This window comes from Phacochoerus africanus, chromosome 9 (genome assembly GCF_016906955.1).
Source record: "Phacochoerus africanus isolate WHEZ1 chromosome 9, ROS_Pafr_v1, whole genome shotgun sequence".
In the NCBI taxonomy this organism is placed as follows: Eukaryota; Metazoa; Chordata; class Mammalia; order Artiodactyla; family Suidae; genus Phacochoerus; species Phacochoerus africanus.
This window is the reverse complement of record NC_062552.1, coordinates 64,192,250-64,208,240: the sequence shown is the minus strand read 5'-3', so window position 1 is coordinate 64,208,240 and position 15,991 is coordinate 64,192,250. Positions and strand designations below refer to the sequence as shown.

At 37.8% G+C, this 15,991-nt stretch overlaps 1 protein-coding gene across 3 annotated transcripts in view; it reads right to left on the bottom strand.

Annotated features, from left to right (window-relative positions):
• Positions 1 to 15,991, bottom strand: part of SLC25A21 (solute carrier family 25 member 21) — a 515,811-nt gene that overhangs the window by 346,314 nt on the left and 153,506 nt on the right. The gene's annotated exons all lie outside the window — the stretch shown is intronic.

Genomic DNA, 15,991 nt, shown 5'->3' with positions numbered 1-15,991 from the left:
GGGAGCTCCCTTCCCCCAATATTGTGGGTACCATAATTGAAAACAGGATGATGTAATTCTTAAAAATGGAACAATCTAGGATTCAGCTCAATATTAATTGAACCCCTGCCATGGGCCAGGTACTGAAGATAACGGCCTGTGTTGTTGCAGAGCTATATATCAGAGAGGCAGACTTTCTCAATGAGTAGCCAAAAGAGTAAAGAAGGAAGGAGGAGCCCGAATGGAGGGTGACTTACTGTAGGAGGAGACGGTTTACACTTAGCTGTGGGCCACAAGTACAAATTAGACTGCTGGTAAGAGAAACTTAACTTGGTGATAAAATTACTATGTACGTTACGAATAAATCTTACTTCAGAAAATTCATGAGATGGAAATTCAATGCTTGAAGAGACACAAAAAGTACAATTTAAAACTATATTAGTTCAATGGGTACAAAGCACTTTCATTCATGTTTTATACACTTAAGAGATACTGAGTAAAACCTAAAGCAACCCTGGGAGAGCCTGTTACTATCGCCACTTTACAGATGGGAAATCCAGGGAACAGAGAGGTTAACTGCCCTGTCTAAGGTTACACAAACAAAGCCAGCCTCAACCCTGGGACCCAATTCTCCGCACCTCCTGCCTACTGTCGACCCACTCAGCACTTTCCCACAGTTCAAGCTCTGAACCACTAGTTCTACAGAATGTTAGCAAGTTTCTGTTTTGTGGTAAAGTAAGTGTCAGACATGCTGAGTGAACAGAGTTAAACAAATTTTTTACTGTGAGGCTACTCAGAGCCTTAAAAATGATCATGTACAATGTGAATTTCCAAGTGAGAGATGTGGACTGTGGCTTTCCTTAAACTTATTTCAGCACAGAACACTTTTCTCATGGTCTATCTTTTGGACTTAGAAAACGCTACACCAGCATGGACTGTGGTGAGCAGGAAGCTATACAGGTTTTGAGTATGAGCAGAGAAATATAAATTTGAGGTAGAAAATTATGACAAGATGATTCTAGAATAAATTATACTCTCAGACCAACGTACCATTAAGTAGGAAGGAGCTGGTGCCCCTAAACTTAGCCACCACATGTCCATAAATATCCAGGCAACACTAAGTCTGGGTAAGTATGCATGTGCATATTTCATTCTGGAGAATTCAGATATAAGGAATGTATAGAGTTGGCATTTGGTGTGAATTGTGTGACCCAAGAAAAAGAGTCTATTTACTGCATCTGAAGAGGACTGAGGAGAAAGATGCAAATTGGAAGAAAGTATCATCAGAGACAATGGAAAAGATTGTGGTCTAATACCTTTAGAAGCAGACGGAGAGCTCACAAGAGGAGTGAGGCAGTAGTGTTGAATTCATGTGTGTATTATTTATAATACTCATGTATTTATCATTATCTTTCCCTATGTAAATGAAAACTTCTCAAGAGCAGAGGGTTTTTTTTTTCACATTTTCCCCATTTACCTACCCCAAGAATTTACTGAATTTTTTATTGTTATTTCCCTAATACGATTTTTTTTCTACTGTACCTAATCAAACTGACAAGCTTTTGCACAGCAAAGGAAACCAAAAAGAAAACAAAAAGACAACTTAGAGAATGGGAGAAAATAGTTTCAAATGATGCAACAGACAAGGGCTTAATCTCTAAAATATACAAGCAACTTATACAACTCAACAGCAAAAAAGCCAACAACCCAATGAAAAAAATGGACGAAAGACCTGAATAGACATTTCTCCAAGGAAGATATGCAGATAGCCAACAAGCACATGAAAAAATGCTCAACATCCCTGATTACTGGAGAAATGCAAATCAAAACTACCATGAGATACCACCTCCTACCAGTCAGAATGGCCACCACTAATAAATCCTCAAATAATAATTGCTGGAGGGGGTATAGAGAAAAGGGAACCCTCCTACCCCAAGAATTTAGAACATTGCCTGGCACTGGCAGCCAGTCAGAGATTAATAAACAGTGAATGAATGAATAAATCAAAGAAACTTAAATCAGACTGATCTCTCCTCCACCCACTCCCAGTACCCAGAAGAAATCCTCATCTTTTTCATCTTAGTTAATGACAACTCCAGCTGACACAGTTCCTTGGGCCAAAATCTCCTCCTTCCCTCTCACCCTCCTCCAATCAAATAGCAAACTGAATCAAGCCTACATTCATCTGTATCCCAATTCTGATCTCTTCATCCCATCCTCACTGCTAGCACCCTAGTCTAAGCCATCATCAACTCTTCAACCTGTTTTAATAGCCTCCATTGTTCTCCCTGTTTCCTCTCACACCCCACGACCATCTCTTCTCCACATAGCAGTCAGAATTACCCTTTTATAATTATAAATCAGGTTCCATCACTCCCATAACCCAAAACCTTCCAAGTCTTTACAAGGCCATGATCTAGCCCTTCTCTTCCCTTCACTCATCACTGTTCCAGACCCCTGGCCCCCCTGCTGCCCCTGGTTCCCTCCAGCATACTCCATACTGCAAGGCCTTGTACGCCCTGCTTCTCCACCTGAGGCTACATCCACACTCCATTCCCTCTTTCCTTGGGTCTCTCTCGGAAGTTACCTCACCCAAGAGGTAAAAGAGCAGCCTCACCCCCATAATTCCTTATATGTTTTTATATTTATTTTTTCCCTAGCACTTTCCACTCTCTAATTTTGTATGGCTATTTGTTCTCTGTCTCCACATCTCACTGGAATGCAAACTCCACAAAACTAGAGACTTTGTTCTGCTAAATTCTGTATCTCTAGTACACAGAATAGTGCTTAGTACATTGTAACCCCTGATAAATATGTGCTGAATGAATTAATGATTGATGTTTGTCAGGTGTTTATTATATGCCAGACCTTTAAATGCATTATTTCATGATCCTTAAGAGGCAGTTAATATTATTAACCCACTTTAGAGATGAAGAAATTGATGACCAGAGAAGTTAAGTAACTTGTTCAAGGGCACACATCTGGCAAAAAAAGAAGTCAAGATTTAAACCCAAGCAGGCCAGCTCTGGCTCCGAACCTCTGTGCTCTATATGCTGTTTACATTGCTATAGTGAAGATGTATCAGTCATTCCAATATTCTTATTTTCATGATAGTTTCCAGAAATGTATTTCTCCCTTACTTATTCTTTTCCCTCCTCTTGTTTTTATTGTTCTTTAATTTGTTCATTCATGTGCCCACATGTTAAACATGGTGATGGGCTTTGGGGATACAAATTTAAATAAGACATGTTCCCCATTCACAAAGAGTTGTCTTGTCTAAAGGAATCGCAGATGTATAAACAAATAATTTCAAGATATGTTATTTTCTCTCAGAAAATAGCAGTCATTTTACTCAACATATATCCCACTTTACATTAAATGGCAAGAAATTTTACTCAGGTCATTGCCTAAATGTTGTAATCTGCTTATCTCAATTGCCATAAAACATGTTAATACCATATTTGCATTTCTCCCTTGCAAGTTGTTTCTGGTTCTTTGGAAAGAAGATACACTATAAATAGTAAATGACATAAAGCATTAAGTATTTCATTGCTCCTTAAATATTTATAAATATTTATCACCACGGCACAGCACTAGATACCATGAGGGAGTAAAAATGATATGGCACCTGCTCAGTGAGTTCGTGGTCAGGCAAAGGGACACAGAAGAAGTAACTGCTGTGAAGGACCCCAGCAAAAGGCATCGCAAGGAAAGTGCAAGGTCCCGTGGGTTTTCTGCAGAGAACTAGATTCTCTGGGTGGGCTGTGGGCGATTTAACTGCAGAGAGCCCAGCCAGGGCCTGTATTCTTAACCATGTCTCTCTACTATGCTCACTGAGGCTAGGATAAATTTAGCATTGGTAAATATTTCAAGGTAGAAAATTTTCACCTCAGTCCAACATAAATTATCCAAATACATTGTCTTTTGTAGAATTTTTAAGGGCTCTACTGACTCTATGAGCTTTCTCTGCACACAGGTCTGGTCTTTAGGATTACACCCTAGTCAGACTTCTAAAATCTTGTATGATGTGGAGTTCCCATCGTGGCGCAGTGGTTAACGAATCCGACTAGGAACCATGAGGTTGCGGGTTCGATCCCTGCCCTTGCTCAGTGGGTTAACGATCCGGCGTTGCTGTGAGCTGTGGTGTAGGTTGCAGACGCGGCTCGGATCCTGCGTTGCTGTGGCTCTGGCGTAGGCTGGCAGCTATAGCTCCAATTAGACCCCTAGCCTGGGAACCTCCATATGCCACGGGAGCGGTCCAAGAAATGGCAAAAAGACAAAAAAAAAAATCTTGTACAATGTACATGTAAAGAAAGAACACACATTATCCCTACTTCCTACTGATGTAACTTTGAGCAAGCTACTCACTTCTTTGTACTTCATATATAAAATAGCTTAATAGGCGAATCTATAACACAGTGATAGGTGCTGAGGGTACAAAATGATAAAAAGCAATAAGGAAACTGAGAGCAGTTAATTAGATAAAATACAATAATATTCAGGTAAAACTATTACAAACTATACATAACACTGCTAGTGAATAAAGTGCATGACTATATACAAACATGCCTGTAATAGAGAGAAAGGGCTAAGTCCACAATATTCTGGTGCATTCTTTCCATTACATCTGCAGTTCAGAAACCATGATGTAGCAAAAGAGCTTCCATGATTATGTGCATTTTTAAAAGGTAATAGATATGACGAAAAACTGGCAATATCTACTAAAGTTGAACATTTCTATGGTTCTTAGTAATTCCTCATCATTATATACCCAACAGAAGCGTTCACACGTTCATCAAAAGACACTTATAAGAATATCCATAACTTCAGTATTTATAATCAGTAAAAACTGGAAACTTTTCATATACTTAGCAATATAAACTGCAGTATATTTGCTCAACACTACATGGCAGTTATAATGAACAAATCACAACTGCATGCAACAACATGGATTAAGTTCACAGAAACAATGCTGAGTAAATAAGCCAGATACAAAAGTACACATGCTCTATGACTGCATCAAAATCAGATGTAAAAACAGCAAAATTAATCTGTGATGCTAAAATGTTAGGACTGTGGCTTCTTAGGGATAGAGTAACTGGAAGGAGTTAGAAGGGCTTTCAGGGCCCTGGTAATGTCTGCTTCTGGCTCCTAGTCAGGTGTGTCTAAGCAGTTGGTAAAAGTTCATCAAACTATATACACTTAAGATATGTATTTCTGGAGTTCCCGTCGTGGTGCAGAGGAAACAAATCTGACTAAGAACCATGAGGATGCAGGTTCAATCCCTGGCCTCACTCAGTGGGTTAAGGATCCGGCGTTGCCATGAGCTATGGTGTAGGTCGAGATGCGGCTCGGATCCTGCATTGCTGTGGCTGTGGTATAGGCCAGCAGCTGTAGCTCCAATTAGACCCCTAGCCTGGGAACTTCCATATGCCCTATGTGAGGCTCTAAAAAGACAAAATATATATATATATATATATATATATATATATATATATATATATATATACATATATATATATATACATATATGTATTTCTCTCACTGAATATTATTTTTCAATAAAACACTCCTGCAAACATTATTTTCCCCTTCACTGTCACAACACCAGGCCATGTGTTTCTTAGCTTTGTGTGTCACTCTATCCAAAGCCAAGCACTCTGAGAACCCATCCAATTTAAGCATTAATAATCTTTCCCTCCATAAGCATAATGCAAGTAGAGAGTATTGCTGCAAACCACTCTTAGAATCAATATTTTCTTTGACTATGATTAGCTCATTGGTGACATATGTTCTATGGGGCATTAAGACATTTTCTTAAAATGGCGAAATAATGAAAGAGTCATTTGATGGTAAAGCAAGTAAATAGCTTGTCTTTATTTTCCAAAAACAACCTGCAGCCACCCACCAAATTCTATTTTGAAATGTCATCAATGCTTGGGGAAATAACTATCAACTGACAACTATTATTTATACAAGACCCTATAAAGGGTATTAAAGATGTCAAGAGTGTTTTATCTACTAACCTGAAATCCGAGCACAGAGTCAACACATGCATTTCATGTTAGTGCTGCATTTGAGGGCACCTGGGCCAAGGTTATGTGTTAAGTCAGTGAAAATGTGTAATTCATGGGGTAACTGAAAAAGCCACAAGTCAGGAAGATGGATGGATTGAACATTTTCTGTGCCACCAAATGGCTAATGATCAGGTAAACACCGCCGAGAAAAACAAAATCCAAAATTGTTCCAGCCATCCTATGACCACCTCTTGCCTCTGGCGTGAGCAGCTATTAACCTACAGAGGGCTCCTCTAGAAGAGGGACCAGCTGCAGAGCCCCTGGGAGGTCATATCCTCCCTCCCTCCCTTTAGAGCCCCGTAAGCAGCTCATTAGTCAGAGGCACCTGCTGTGGAAAACTGATGTGGGACAGAGCCAGGGCTCAACTCAAGTTTGCTTGTTCCAAGGTACAATCACATAACCATTATGCTGTACCGCTTTCTAATTTTAAAACACTTTTTTTTACCTCATTCTAGAAAGAAGAATAAGAACAGAGGCAAGGCCAGAATTAATTATGATCCATAGCCATTCCTTCAGATCCCTGCTCTGCGTTTCAACCAGCCATCTGATGGAAGGCAGTGCTTCACGTGAAACATACTTATGTGGAACCACCAAATCCCCTGCTGCTCTCCAGAGTATTACTTTCCAAATTATTCCATCTAAGTAGCCTTCCTTTATACATCTGCACCTCATGTGTCTGTGTGCATGCCCCTCCCCCCCCACACACACACCATGACAAAGAGAATTCTGAAGACAGCAAAGGTCAGAGGAGCAAGTCTTCAGGTTCAGTCTCATTTCAACTGGCTTCCAGGGGAAGCTCGGGCAACTCTTCAAAATTAAACTCTTGTTTCTGATTCTGAGTTCCCATCTGTAGTCAATGTGGTATCTTGTTTGGTTTCTCTTATTTATATTCTAAGAACTATGTCAATATCCATCCATTATACTTTATTAAATAGCTGTGATTGGATGGTATAATGCTATGTTTTCTTTAAAAAAAGAGATTTGTTACAAACTATGAAACATAATACAGCATCTGTTAAGAACTGAATTAACTTACCTAGTTATCATACCTTTCAGTTTTTAAATATTGCACTTACGGATTAGATTTGTTTTATGTATATTTTACAATTTAATTTCCCCTATAAATCAATACGCCATATGCCTTTCATGTAGATATAAATATATGATGTGATTCAAAGAGGTTAAGATTTTTCAAAGCTATACATACAAAATCAGTATATGTGGAATTAAAGCACATTACACAAAAAATGAAAAGAACTATAGCATAAAACACAGAGAACATGTGCCTTGCCTATATAAAATAAGGTATATAGCTGTCATATTCCTAGAATATTTTTTCCTTTCTTCTTTTAAAAAAGAAAGCCCATTACCCACTTATTGAGTAAATAACAATGCAGCTTTCTAAAAAAACAATTGCTAGGTAATGGTTAATGTATTGTGTTCTTGACTTTAGCCCACCAATGAATCGAAAGATATTTTTTTTTTGGCCATGCCTGAGGCCCATGGCCCGCAGGGCCCCCTAGGAAATGCCATTTAATTTAAAGTACCGTTATGTGAAATATAATGTAAATTGTTCAAATAAATAATTTATGTTTAAATAATTGAATAATATACTTAGTACCACATTTATGAAGTGTGAGCTTTCCCCACTGTTGTCTCACTATTGATGGAGAACAGTCATTGGCCTCCTTTTCTACACTTTTTGTAGTATTTTCAAATGTTCACTGGAAATTTCATAGTTACTTTTAGCATTTTACCTTTAAATCAAATAGCCCCATTTTTCTCTCCTTACTTCAAATCATATCCCAATCTTAAAATATTATAAACACACATATTCACATATTTATTAAAAAACTTGCTAAAGTAAGGTCCCTGTTGTCTTGGTTCCTTCTCAGAGACTATACATAACAATATCTTTTGAGCTCATCTGCAGGAACTAAGGTCCCCACTGAGCACAAGATTCCAGGAGCATCTCCCAGTTACCTCACCACCAATCAGAAGAAATCCATACACCCTGCAGCCTTCACCCCAAATTAAGCCTATAAAAACTTTTCCCTGAAAACCATCAGGGAACCTGAAAGTTTTGAGCACAAGCTACCCATTCTCCTTGCTTGGCCCTGCAATAAACCTCCCTCTGAATAATAATAATAATAATGACAGAATTCCTGTAAAAATACAAAAATTATGCAATGCCAGAATTGACAAGAAGGGAACCTCATGCACAGCCTTTCAACAATTTGTTATATTGTCTAGAAAAAGAAGAGCGCCTGCAAAATTCCATATTATCCAAATTTAACAACAGTTAATTTCCTAAAACACTGTGCCAGAATCTCAGACAAACCTCAGCCAAAATTATTTCCTTAATTCCTATTTTTTGCCATATTTTAATGTTTCTAAAATTGGGATTATCTTACAAAGAACATAAACATTTTATGGGGTGTCCCCTTTTAAAAAAGAAAGAGTTGCACTAAATTGATGTCAGATACCACCAGAAATAGAGATTTAGAATCATAGAAATCTAGTGAATACAGCATTACTCACCAAGAGGAACTCTAAACTAAGTACTTTTTAATTTGACACTTCTTCCAGTAATACTTGCTAAAGTTACAACTCACCCTACCCAAAGTGGAGCCCTACAAGCTCCTAAAACAAAGAAGTGGCATAATCCTGGAACCAATCAATTTTTAAAACATTTTTTCTACAATAGCAACTAATGCCAAGTCATTTTATCACTTACCAAAGTAAAGACACCAGAGAGAGATTTAGAGGTTAGAAATACAGACAATAGAGACCAAAATTACTGAAAAAATAATGAGATTCATTGCCAAATTGACAGTATGAGTTATCTGTTGTAGAGGGACTCTCTTATGAGATGACACATTATTATTCTAAGAACTGGCCATTACATTATCTTGGCCAGACTACATGCAGCACTTCCAAGAACTAGTCATGCAAAAGCCTTGGCTAAAAACTACCTCTGATGGTCTGGAACTTATTTTGGCATTAAAAAGTCAGAACTTTCAGACCACTCACCATAACTTGCCCAAGAAATCTATTTATGTTGGTAGGAAAAAAAAAAAAAAAAAAGCTTGTTCATCCATATTGATTTTACTAGCACCCTTTAAGGGAAAAGATTATCAATAGTTAATTCATTTATAAATTCATTCATCTTTTCAACCAAAGTATGATAGGCACATTAAAAAAATATACAAATTTCATTTAAAACTTTTACTATCTCAAGTTTTCCGCATTTACTTCTAATTATTCTAAAGAATTTATCTCTATGACTTCTACTCAAATGCCCAACATCATTTCTTACTCACCATGCTCAAGGAAACCATCAGGCTAAAAGGACCGTAAAGATTTTCAGACTGCCTAAAGCTGATTGCTAGAAGAGACCATCAAACCAACTGCCAGGCTACTCATTGCTCCAAATGTCATTGCCTATATTCTTTGCTCCAAAACAAAAGTGTACTCTGCTGATTCACTGAACAGAATTATTCATACTTGTGTAAAAATGTCACAGGTTAGAGATACAGTTTCTGGTTTATTTGTTTTGTTTGTTTTGTTTTTTTGTCTTTTCTAGAGCCGCTCCCACGGCATATGGAGGTTCCCAGGCTAGGGGTCGAATCGGAGCTCTAGCCACCAGCCTACACCACAGCCACAGCAACACGGGATCCGAGCTGCGTCTGCAACCTATACTACAGCTCACAGCAATGCTGGATCCTTAACCCACTGAGCAAGGCCAGGGATCGAACCTGCAACCTCATGGTTCCTAGTTGGATTCACTAAACACTGAGCCACGACAGGAACTCCAAGATACAGTTTTAATGCTGCTCAGTCCCTATAGAACCTGACAAAGGAGGTTGGAAATGGGTGGGGGGAGGATAGTTTCAGACACTGCAATAGAAGATGTGGTGCCCCAAAGTTCACAACATATTCTGAGGTAACTAGAACCACACCAATATAAAGGCACCTCCTCCGCCACTGATTTTTTTTTCATTTTTATATAATCCAAATGTTATTCTAAAGAGATACTTGTAATAGAAAGGTATCTGAAAAGGAGCACCCTGCTATAGTTTTACTCAAATTCTTAATCTGTATAAATCAAAAGGAGAAGAGGTAAAAGCAAAGCAATGGAAACCAAGCTTGAACCTTTTATATATAAATCTGATTTTTCTTTTCTGCCATTTAAATGACATCTTATGATGACTCACCACATCCATCCATTCACCTGGTAGAGCAACAACCCATAATTTTAACTACCTGGTGTAATATAGAGATGGCCTTACAAAGAGGTACAGCTCATAACCAACTAGCAGATAATGCTGAAGAAGGAAAAGATGTTTTGATTAAATACTAATATTTTGTTCCTTTTTCCCTCAAAGTTTAATCTCAATTATTTTATGGTGAAGTTAAAGGAATGTTTATAACATAAAACAATTTTACATCAAAAGGCTGCAAATATATTTTCCCTGCTTCTAATACAACATCTATGTAGTCAAAGAAATCCACCCAACAACAAGTTGAAAGGGAAGACAATCTTAGCCAGGAGAATAATTCCTTATAGACAGAAGTACATGGAGATAAAACATGTGGGAGGAACTCAGGGCCCAGGTGAGGGCATGAGCACAGCAGAGCAAACATAAGCCTTCTCTTAGTTCTTTCCCTCACCTGTTCTTGTTTCTCTCTTTCCTCTTTTTCTTTTTTAAAAATTGTTTGTTGTTTGTTTGTTTATTTATTTAGTGGCTGAACCCACAGCATGTGGAAGTTTCTGAGCTAGGGATTAAAGTGCTAGACCCTTAACCTGCTGCACTGTAAGGGAATTTTTCTTTCCTTTTTCTTAATCTTGCCCCATCAGCTGCCCAAAACCAAAATATCCACTTACTGCAATGACACGCTTAGTGCTTTTCCTTGGATCTAAGGAATACAGAACTTAGTTTAGTTTTGTAAATTAAATCTTAATTCAGAAAAATCTGGAGAAGAAATAAAAGTAGGCTTCTATTTGTCCCTAATGTTATCGTACCATCATTGCTGACATCTCTGAATTAGTGTAGTATCTAAACATAATGAAAATCCTCTGATTTATTTGTTACCCTTTAAGAAACTTTTTCCCCAGTAGAAGCAATAGTCTAGCCATTGAATGCTCAGTGAATGTTACAGATAGATATTATCCTCTCAGTGGTTCTACTAGTTCAGGTGCTGATGCTTATAAGACAGGACAGGACAGGTAATATCAACTATAAATCCACAATTAGCAGGGAGAGACAGGGCTCAAGAAATATATACTTTGTAGGCCTAAGCATAAGGCATTTTGACATAGTGTGAAAAATACCTCTAAAGTTCAAATAATTGTCTAGTCTAGGTGAATAAGAATTAAAACTTGGTTTGAACGGAATGGTGGGGAGAAAAATCCACTTAGAGTCTTCATATCTGGTTCAAATTTTATTCTGACATTTATTACAAGTGACTTTGGATATAATCTCTCTGCCTTAATTTCCTTATCAGAAAATTGGGAAACTACAGCTACACAGAGATGGGATTATCATGAGGATTTAATAAGACGAAACATGAGAAACTTAATAGTATAGTGCGTGAAATGCAATAGATACTCAATAAATGTTTAACGAAAACGGCCTTCCTCCACCACAGCTGTGTGCGATCAACTCATATCTTAAAACTGTCTTTTGGTTCAGGAAATAAATAAAAGGAGGTAGGAAAAAACTTATATTCTTTCTGATGTCGTCACTGCCTGACATTTGCATTCCTTGAAATATTAGGTCTATCTTATCTCCTTCTGCCACAAGTGAAATGGGTTGAGGCTCATTCATATATTTAGTAAAGACCTACTTTCTTCCTCAACAAGTTTGCATCTAGCAGAAAGAAAGAAATGCAAATTATTACAATCCAGGGTGTAATTGCTGCAGCAAGAGGGAAGGTGGTACACTGGCAGCATCAGGGAAAGATGCTGAATCCATGAACCTGGGGGAGCCTGGGAGGCTTCAGCAGGAAGCAGGACTTGGACTCAGGCTTAGGGATCAGGATCTGCCAGGCATTGAGAGAGAGGAGAGGTCTTCCAGACAGAACCTAAAGAAAGATATCCAAGCACTAAAATATTTTTAAGTTAAAAAGCTCTTTTTGAAGGTGCCTAAATTCTAAATTTGTATGGGTTGTGTGTCCATATTAAACCATTAATAATTGTACACATTTTTCCCAATTGACTCTGAGAAAAATTTTAAAGCAACAGAGATTTACACCTTCGGAAATTCATGAGCACGTCTATAAGAATAAGCAGTGATGGGAATAAATTGATAAAACCACATCAGATATTCTACTTCTGTATACTTGTTATTAACTGAGAGACAACACAGCAAGTATTTGGTGTATGAGAATGCCTGTACTTGGTTTTCTCTCAAATCAATCTCATTCAGAATCACAGCAGCAGCAGCATGACCATCACTATCATCACAGTAGCTAATACTTGTATGGTTTTTATGTGCTAAATACTGTCTCAAGCAACTGATAGATAAAAAACCATTTATTGGGAGTTCCCGTCATGGCACAGTGGAGATGAATCCGACTAGGGACCATGAGGTTGCAGGTTCGATCCCTGGCCTCGCTCAGTGGGTTAAGGATCTGGTGTTGCAGTGAGATGTGGTATAGGTTGCAGACGCGGCTCGGATCCCGAGTTGCTGTGGCTCTGGTGTAGGCCAGCAGCTACAGCTCTGATTCAACCCCTAGCCTGGGAACCTCCATATGCCAAGGGTGCGGCCCTAAAAACACAAAAGACAAAAAAAAAAATTTATTACCCAAAATGGTGAACATGTTATCATACCAAAAGTCTATAGCCTTTTCAATTTTGCTAAAAAATTCTTACTTGATGAGCAATTCTTACATTGGTGAGAACATTCCCAAAACAGATTTACAAATCATTTCTTATTCCTCTGTGGAGCATATAATAGGCTCACTTCATATACCTAAACAATGATGAAATAAGCAAACATCACTTTCACAGGGTTTTACATTCTCACTTCATTATACTCACCATTTAGCTCTTAGCTTTTTTTCCTCTGGACTACTTTTCACAAATAAACCAAAGCTTTACTCTTCACAAGAATTACAATATAATGATAACCAATTTGGAACAACTAAGTTGCCCTGAAAAGTTCTTGCAGAGTAATCAGCTGGGCTCACTCCCTGACCACAGTGAATTGCTCCTACCCAGTACAAGCAATTCAAATCCATGCTTCAGCAAAATGACAAATTAATACCTGTCAGGTCTTTGGGACCATGCTTGAAGAGTGAAATCAAGGATATTAAATCCAAAGGTCTATTATTATATATGATTGCTGAAGTTAGGAGACAGCATGATGCATAGACTACATAATGAGAGCATAGCTGGTAATATTTAGAAATAAAGCTTAAAATTCACTGCTATCAAATCTTTATGTTATCTTGATGTGTATTTTTTACACATAATTCACATGAAATTAACCTACTATAAGAAAACTTGAGCATTGTGACTTCTGCCTCTACCACCCTTAAAATGAGATGATTAGGAAATCAGAAGCTAAATTATATGTCTGAGTAATAACATATCCACAAATAGTATACAACGTGCATGCAGAAAGTAGTAAATATCTCTCAATTATCACGAAAAAGTTAACCTCAGTTCCAAGTATTAACAATTTTCTGTAGTTTTGATAAATATTAGTCAAATTCTGACCCGTCTTTATTTTTTGGCCACACCCATCGCATACAGGAGTTCCCAGGCCGGGGATCTAATCCGTACAACAGCTGTGACCTAGGCCACAGCTGAGGCAATGCCAGATCCTTCACCTGCTACACCACGGCGGGAACTCCTAATTCTGACTCATTATTTCATGACTGCATCATTTAATACCCAAAACATTTTTAGAACAGTGTCTACATGTATGTAGTAGCCAAATTTCCCAACTTTAATAATAGTTATTTGGCTTAAATAATTCCATTCTCATAATGGAGCAACCACTCCTCTTGAAGTTAGAGGTCACCACAAAGAATCCACAGTGCTGGGCTATGTTTAACTTCTCATTCCTACTGTTGAAATGACAAAACTGATTTGATCATAAATGGTCTTCAAATAAGCCAGTGTACTTTGGTGATGTGCCAACTTGGTCCAACTACTATGAACTTGGAACTCTGACAGCATGGTGTCGGACTTCTTAAGGGGATGGTAGTAGAATGCAGAGCTCAGAGTCTAGTTAAATAAAAGTTAAACTGCTTTTATATATATATTATATATATATATACATATTTATATTCCAAGAATCCTAACAACTGAAGTAGTATTTGAAGAAAATAGCTTCAACAAATATGATTTTTAAAGACTTCTTGCCATTCAGAGCTGCCATTCTACAGGTGTGAAATAAAACACCAGGCTTTATCCCACTGAAATCTTAGTGGCAAGGAGCTCATTTTAACTATTCGTATGTCTGTATTGGCTTTACAGATAAAGATCAATTAAATGGCATTTTAAAAACTATGTCTAATCCCCAGTGTCCTAGTTGAAATTCCCTTTATTAATAGAACAGGATACACATGGCTGTGGGCAACCTCTTTCTGGGGTTGCTGTGACTGTTGTAGCAGCCTGCAATGAACAGCTGTTCTGCGAGGTATCCTGGGATATTCCAAAGAAAAAAATATTTCACTGGGCTCCTGTTAACTTTTTCTACTTTAACCATCAAAGTTTCTTGTGCATTTGAAGGTTTTCAAGTCTCTTAATATATAGGTAATAAGAATAGACATTAAAACACTGATTCCTTAAGGCCTACTTTTAACATTTTGTTAATGCACAACTTTTTATGTCCTTTTTCAGCTGCACCTGTTGCATATGGAAGTTCCTGGGCCAGGGATCAAATCTGAGCTGCAGCCATGACCGACACCACAGCCGTGGGCCATGCTGGACCATTAACCCACTGTGCCACAGCAGGAACTCCTACTGTTATATACAAGAGCATAACTGCTGATTTTTGTAAAATATTTACCCCACCAACCACTCTTAAAAATTCTCAAAAATCATCCAATAACCAATAAACAAGCAAACAGTAATTAGGCCTCCACTTCTTTCCTTTATGCTTTCCTACTACATTCCTTCCTTCTTTCCTTCCTTCATTATTTAACTTCTCATGTTCTTTCCTTTACATATCTGAATTTTATTTTGCTTTTTCATTTCTAGAAGCATTTCATACATGTTTTACATAAAGCCAAAAAATGGAATACCTAATAAACAAATGAAAAAATGCTTAATATCTTGGATCACAAGAAGATAAAGTAAAATAGCACCGAGATTACATTTTCCCCTTGTAGATTGCAAACATAATATAAATTGAGAGAACCCAATGTTTAGGAAATCAGCACTCTAATATATGGTTAATGGTGCAGTTACTTTCAAGGATGGCAGTTTCTATCCAAATTCAAAACGTGGTGTTGGTAGTATAGCAGTGAGCATATCTGCCTTCCAAAATGTGCATACCTTTTGATCCAGCAATTCTGCTTTTTGAAATCTATCCTACAGAAATACTTGTAAAATTATGTATTAATATACATAATAATCATATATGTAAACTTTGATTAAATTATCTAATAGCTATACTATCATGCAGCTTTAAAAAATAATGAAGTGATTCTATATTGGAGTTCCCATGGCGCAGCAGAAACGAATCTGACTAGGAGCCATGAGATTGTAGGTTCAATCCCTGGCCTCCCTCAATGGGTTAAGGATCCGGCATTGCCATGAGCTGTGGTGTAGGTAGCAGACATGGCTCGGATCTGGCATTGCTGTGGCTCTGGCATAGGCTGGCAGCAACAGCTCCAATTAGAACCCTAGCATGGGAACCTCCATGTGCTGCAGGTGCAGCCCTAAAAGAACAAAAAAAGACCAAAAAAAAAACACA